We start from the raw sequence: 7,687 nt of genomic DNA, 5'->3' as shown, positions 1-7,687 counted from the left end.
AGAGGGGAAAGAATTGGTGACAATTTGTTGTGTAACAGCCCAATGCAGAAAACCAGTAACGGCCAATTCGTTCATTCATTCATTTGGTCATCAGCCAATAAATATTTACAGGTTGCTGTCTGGGTGACACGTGGGTGACAGATTTCCTTGGGCAATCTAGAGGCCGACAGAAAGCCTGGTAGCTGCTTTGATGCCGCACAGCGAGTATTTCCCCTGGGAGAAAGGGCCAGGCTGCACCACCTTAATTCTTACTGCTCCGAGGACAGAGGGCTGACTGCAGGCCTGGAAGCTGGAATACACCCCCTTCAGCTCAATTACAGATGAGGAGTTCCTAGGGATGGGAATCCCAAAGAATTAAAAAACAGAACAGAATAAAACCAAAACACAACCTATGAGAGTCAGCAGTAATCATTTGCCAGGTTCAGAGAGCTCAAAGCTACCTAACAAGTCTTTTTATTTGTTAAATTTGGCAACTCTCTTTGCTTACTTCGCCCTCTGCCCACAGCTGAATGAGCCAGTATTCAAAGGGAAAGAGGGGAGCAGGGAAGGACCGAGCAGAAGCTAGTGCACCCCCTTTCTGGAAGTCAGGCAGCTGCCAACTACAGACCTTAGCAAAGGGGAGGGGAAGCACTCCTAACTGGGGAGAAAAATTGAGGCACTGCTTCACATTTGGGGCAGGACACTTTCTACGTTAGTGAATCCGGTTTTGTGAATTAAAGTGTTCACACGACTGTCTTTTTCATGTAAGTAAGCAGGAAATCAGGGGCATGTGCCTGATGTGCTTCCAGGAACGGGGGAGGAATATCTCCACTAAATGAAAATTTAAAGGGACAGAAAGAGACAAAAATAAATTTGTGTTTTGGTCCCATCCACACGCCCATCCACGTGTCTGATGGGAGGAGCACAGAGCGGTAACAGGGGAGACATAGCAGAGGTACATCATGTAGGCTCGAGGTGGCGGGGGGTCTCCAAGGAAGTAACATTAAACAGAGAGCAGAAGAGAGTAGAGGATTTCTGTGCAGGTTAAATGGCAGATGAAAGATCCCCGTGAAACAATTCTAAAGTGATTTTATTTTTTTTATCAAAGTATTAAGCCCCCAAGCATAAGAAGAACAGAAAAGGAGGGAATAACTGCAAAATTTTGTAAACTGGAAAGCAGATGGGGAGTGATAAAGGACCAGAGAGAACTGAAAGCTAAGTTCCAAAGCAGAAATCCAGCTTCACTACCCAGAATCCATAGCTTAGAAATGGGTCCCCTTTCTAGTAACTTCCAAAAGTGGGGTGGTTAGAAAAACTAAAATGACGAGGATGGATTGAAAGTTAGTTTTTTGTTCTTCTTTTTACTGGTATGCGGGCCTCTCATTGTCGTGGCCTCTCCCGTTGCGGAGCACAGGCTCCGGACGTGCAGGCTCAGCGGCCATGGCTCACGGGCCCAGCCGCTCCGCGGCACGTGGGATCCTCCCGGACCGGGGCACGAACCCGTGTCCCCTGCATCGGCAGGCGGACTCTCAACCACTGCGCCACGAGGGAAGCCCGAAAGTTAGTTTTTGAAGGAGTCAGACTCCCAGATCACCTTGACAGCTCACTGAGCAACACTGGCAAGAGGAGGAGAAGTTACATTTCCTACAGAGAGAGAAGCTGCGAGGTTATGAAAAACTACTACATTACTTTCAGGTGAAAGGTGGAGTGATGGCACTGTGGTGGTTGGGTGAATAGAGAGCTCCAGGCGGAACAAAAGGCCATGTGAAGGTCCTGAGCAAGACATAGAGAGAACATGGCTCATTTGAGGGGCTGAAAGAAGGTCCAGGTAAGTGTGTTGAGCAGAGGAGTGAGAGGGGCAAGGTGGGCAGTGCTGAGATAAAAAGCCAGAGGATTGGGGCTTCCCTGGTGGCGCAGTGGTTGAGAGTCTGCCTGCTAATGCAGGGGACGTGGGTTCGAGTCCTGGTCTGGGAGGATCCTACATGCCGCGGAGCGACTGGGCCCGTGAGCCACAACTACTGAGCCTGCGCGTCTGGAGCCCGTGCTCCGCAGCAAGAGAGTTCACGATAGTGAGAGGCCCGCGCACCGCGATGAAGAGTGGCCCCTGTTTGCCACAACTGGAGAAGGCCCTCGCGCAGAAATGAAGACCCAACACAGCCAGAAATGAATAAATAAACAAACAAATAAATAAACAAATAAACAAAACAAATAAACAAACAAAAATGAATAAATAAACAAACAAATAAATAAATTAAAAGCCAAGCATTAAAAAAAAAAAAAAGCCAGAGGATTAACAGGGACCAGTGCATGAATGGATTTCAGTTCTATCCTCAAGACAAAGGAAAATCCAATGAACGCCACTTTTATCTGCACGAAAGAGAATGATCAAATAAAAGTAAACTCCCTTTTATCTGCACGAAAGAGAATGATCAAATAAAAGTAAACTCCCTTAATGGGAGTTTTACTATGCTGTATCACATAACAAGAAGCCTAGAGGTAGGGTCGTCATTAAGCAGCTCGGTGGCATCTTGAGGGACCAGGCTCTTTTCTTCTTTCTATTCTGCCCTTCTCAGTGTGCTGGGTATGTCTCTCAGAGTAGCTGCAAAAGCTGGATATTTCTTCTTCCTCCAATAGCATGTGAAGGATAGACAGAAGGGAAAGGCCATGTTCCGCCTTCTGTCTCTGCATCAGTTACTTATTACTGCATAACTAACCACATCACGCTTGTCCTAAAACAGTCACCGTGAGCTCATGACCGTGAGTCAGGGATTTGGGCTGGGCTTAGCTGGGCAGCTCTGCTGCTTGCTCTCTCCTGGCCTCACACATTCACCTGTAGTCAGTCAACTGGTGGCTGAACTGGAGGTGGATAGTCTAGGCTGACCTCACTTACATGTCTGGGGCCTCAGCCAGGATGGCGGGAACAGCTGACCTCCTGCTGCAAGTGGTCTTTCAGCTCCCAGTTGACTAGACTGGGCTTTACATGGCAGTCTCCAGGCAATGTCCCAAGGAAATGAGAGTTGAAGCTCAAGGAACCTCGAGGCCTAGTCTCAAGAGTCCCAAGTACCACTCCGCTGCATTCTATTGGTAAAGCAAGTTATAGGAACAGCTCAAATTCAAAGCATGAGAAAAAGATTTCACCCCATGACAGGAAGAACAGCAAAGTCATACCGTGAATGTCCACAGGAATAGGAATGGTATTATTATGTCTATCTTTGCAAATATATCTATCACAGCCTCCTTTTAAGAGTAGAGAATATTTTCTCAGATGGGGTTAAACCAATTGTTCTCAGGTCCTTTCCTAAACCAGTCACTGAAGAAGGCAATTACATTACCCTGACTGGGTAAGCCTAATAAAGGTTGACTCCCTGAAACTGAAGACCCATCCTTCTCTGGAGCAAAAGGAGTCTTACTGCAAAGAAATACGTGTGTGGGATTTGGATAGAAAAATAAACAGTATCTCCCAGATTTTACTAAAGAAATATAATTTCATTTTTAAAAGATAACTTTAAAAAATAATGATTTAATTTAGACGATAACCTTTAAAAGATGAAAAGATATGATTTCATTTTTAAAAGATAACCTTGAAATATGATTCAGTTTTTAAAAGCAAGTTATTCTTTTTGCTTGGAGGGAAACAAGACTGAAGACAGGTAGGCCAGTTATAGGGTTTCTCAATCTTAGCACTATTGAGATATTGAGCCATATAATTCTTTGTTAGGGTGTGGAGGACTGTCCTTTGCACTGTAGGATGTTTAGAAGTATCCCTGGCGTCTACTCATTAGATGTAACAGTTTTCACAACCAAATATACCTCCAGACATTGTCAAGCAGTGGTTAAGAATCCGCCTGCCAATGCAGGGGACACAGATTCGATCTCTGGTCTGGGAAGATCCCACATGCCGCGGAGCAACTAAGCCCATGCACCACAACTACTGAGCCTGTGCTCTAGAGCCCGTGAGCCACAACTACTGAAATCCATGCACCTAGAGCCCGTGCTCCACAACAAGAGAAGCCACCGCAATGAGGAAACCCTCTCGCCGCAACTAGAGAAAGCCCGCGTGCAGCAACAAAGACCCAACACAGCCAAAAATAAATAAATAAATAATTATTTTAAAAAACACAACAATTCAGGCAGTTAAGTGTTTTACCAACCTCAGGAATTTCAATAGTCAGAATTTATTACCCCTCGTGTCTCTCAGTGTTTCAAGGAAAAGTTTTCCATTTATGTTAATTTGTTATCGCAAATTCTTTTTAAAATAAGCCTTAAATGTCCTATTTGTAGGTGGGTGACAAAGCTCTTTTAAAACTGCTTGAATAATAGAAAAAAAAATGTTATGCCTCTTAGAGAACAAAATGGGCCATAATAATGTAAGGGAGAACATGTAAGAAGGGATGTAGTGGTTAGAATTAAAATGACGTCTGACAATTACTTTCAATTTGAACTGAGGTGAAGAAAATCAGAATTACAATACTCTTGTGATTAAACTTGGATGAGATGAAAATGTCATCATTGTTTGATGAGAATTTTTTATTAGAGTTCAAAGAATATGAATGATTTAACTACAATGTACCAACACCACAGAGCTGAATACTCTGTATCAGTTTTTCTCAACTCTTTCTTGCAGATCACTAGAGAAATCCCAGCGGTTCTCCTTCTTCTATTCTCCTGCCACCATTTCCATAAGATCGGCTTTTGAAACAGCAAGATCAAACTTACGTCCTTTGTGATAAGTTTTGACACTGAAATCCTAGAGTAGCTTTAATATGGTGAATCGTCTCCAAGAGCCCTGTGCTAAGATGAGACTCATCGTTTTTCCTTTTGAAAGAAATACATTTTAAAGGCACGGTTTCTTGACGAGATGGGGGAGATCCTGCTTCCATCCGGCAGTTGTTGCTGAAAGTCAAGATTCAGTGAGTCCTTTTATTCCACGGGAAGAGTCTATTTCCCTTTAGTGTGAGGTTTGGACAATTAAAATTGAGATGAAAGCTTAAGTTTGTACAATGCACAGCCCAGTTCTCTTTGGGGCACTGATTACCATATAGGATGATAAGAACACACTAACTCGGCACAGGGACTCTTCTCTGCAAAGGGGCAGAGGCTGTCCTGGCAACTCCTGTATTGGGTGGGAGTAGGAAAGCTAGGAGCCCCTGTCCTCTTACTTTGCTGTTACCGAGGGACTTCTGCCTCCCCTCCTTCATCCATCCTCTTCATTTTTTTTTCTTTCCCCTCTGGGAGCCCCAAATTTAAACAAATAGTTCCCCAGTCATTGGCTGTTCATCTCTATACTGTATTTTAAAAGATTTTTGTCTTCTGAGAGTCTGAGTCAAAATACTTGGGGACTGAAGCTATAGTTTGGACACAAGGAGGTAAGTACTGGCAACTATCATTCCATTCAATCATTTCCCAAAGCTGTTGCCATTGTAACAATGTTAGTACTTGGTCCACTCATTATTACATGTATTCATTTATTTGTTTGTTTGCAGGACCTTAGGTCCCCAACCAAGGATTGAACCTGGCACCCCAGCAGTGAAAGCACCGAGTCCTAGCCGCTGGACTGCCAGGGAATTCCCACCTTTATTTTATTTTTTTACAAATACATTCTGTCAACTTTATAGGCTGATCTAGGATAAGTTATCATACACTAGTTCAATTTATTGCCAAACACCGTTTTATTGCTTTCCTTATTAAAATTTTATTTTATTTAAATAAAATTAATAAATAAATGTAATTTATTGAAATTTTCTATAGAGCCTTGAATAAAATAGGTACTTAAGCATATATATTGATTGGGTGATTAATAGGTAAAGAAGAATTAAAATACATATTACTTGTCTCAGTGTAGGGCAGAGAGAAATTGTCAAATTAGGTAACTTAAAGACCAGCTAAGAATTTGAGTTAAAAAATGGAAGGTATATTGTGTAACAAGTTTCTGCCGTAACCCTGCTCAAGAAAAGAAAGTGTTTTCTTGGCCATTCAAAGTCCCTTTCAAAAATACTTTAAGTTTAGCTGATTTATCTTTGTGGCATTTGCACTTGAGAGTTTAAATCTTCCTTTGGAGGTGGTCAAAATGATAACCAGAGGTCAAGTCGTGAACAACAGAGAGGTTCAAACACGCTGCAATCTGTATCAGGTATGAAAGAATCAAAGGCTTGGAAAAAGCAGATATGAACATTGGAATGACTGGGGAACTAAAGCACCCCAGGTAAGAGACAACACAGGACAGTGGCTAAGAGTAGAGTCTGTGGACAGACTGCCTGGGTTCAAATCTCACTTCTCCCACTTAGTAGCTGACTCTGAACTATTTACTTACTCGTCTTAGACCTTAGTTTTCTCACCTGTAAAATGGGAATAAATAGCAGTATCTACTTCATAAGGTTTCTTTATACCGTGTAAAGTATATGTCTGGTGCACAGTGCATGTTGAATAATTGAGGGCTAAAGTTATTATTATTACTGAAATGTGGAAAACCTTATCAGTACCTTTGCAATTAATCTTCAACTCTCTCTTATAGACCAAATGAAAATTATCTCCAATAGTGGTCTTTATAATGTTTTCCTAAAGAAAAGCCAATTAAAAATTTCCTAAATTATCCAAAGTATCCTAAAGTAAACCCATTGTAGCATTCAACCCTATTCTCTTACTTGGGATCTTTTCTAAGTTTTAAAATACCTACTCCTGATCTGTAGTACTTAATTTATTGCCCTTTGTTGGTGTTACATATAAAGATTTCCCTTAGTATGGATAGAATATATTTCTTGCCACTTAAGGAAACGTGGCTGATGGGAAATTAGGCTGATGGATGAATGGGAGAACTTCGTGTGATTTAGGGAAATAACATAAGGGATTGGGATTAATTGGGATGTGGTTTCCAGTTTTTGCTTTAGCACTAGGTATAATTCTGGGTAATTTACTTAATCTCTTTGACACTTGCTTTCCTCATCTTTGGAAATGAGAATGATAGCAATGCATGCCCCACAATGAGCTTTGAAAATTAACTGATTAAGACTAATATTTATAAATTCTAAAACCCCATATATACTCATAATTGGTAATTATTCTAATCTACACATTCCTCCTCTAGCATTCTGATCCTTGGCCAATACTTTTATAAGGAAGAAGGAATACAGGCTATGATCTCCATCTGTTCACAGATTAACTTATTTCTTCCAGACTGGAGAGTTTCTTCCATCCATCCATCCATCCATCCATCATCCATCCACCCAACCATCTTGCATTTATTGAGCACTAGCTACGTGCTGTCATTGTGCTATGCACAGAGGTTGCGAACATCATGGTCATGGTTTCGCAGAGACTTCTGAATATGTGGAGGTAGCAGAACTCAACCTGGCCGTTTTAGGGTATTTTATGTCTTCCTTAAACCCAAGGAAGAGCTAGAAAAAAACTAGAAAGTAGTAAGATTTAATTCAGGTGACATATTGTTTTGGACATTTTCCAGCAGGATAACTATAAAATCGGGCTGACATTTATTCACTAGCTTCCCATGCTTGTTAAAATACTTATCTTGCTGAAATAGTTATTGAGCTAAATTTCATCTAACATCTGGCCATTGTATAAATATAGCAATGAAAACGTGTCTTGTTGCTTACACGTTAGGTATAAATTTTAGAAAGCCAATTCGTGTTTCATTCTTTCTGCGCAGTTTCCCTTTTATTTTCTTCAGTGCTTGAGCTAATTTTGGGCTCCTCAC

This window comes from Lagenorhynchus albirostris, chromosome 14 (genome assembly GCF_949774975.1).
Source record: "Lagenorhynchus albirostris chromosome 14, mLagAlb1.1, whole genome shotgun sequence".
Lineage (NCBI taxonomy): Eukaryota > Metazoa > Chordata > Mammalia > Artiodactyla > Delphinidae > Lagenorhynchus > Lagenorhynchus albirostris.
This window is presented reverse-complemented; position numbering follows the sequence as displayed.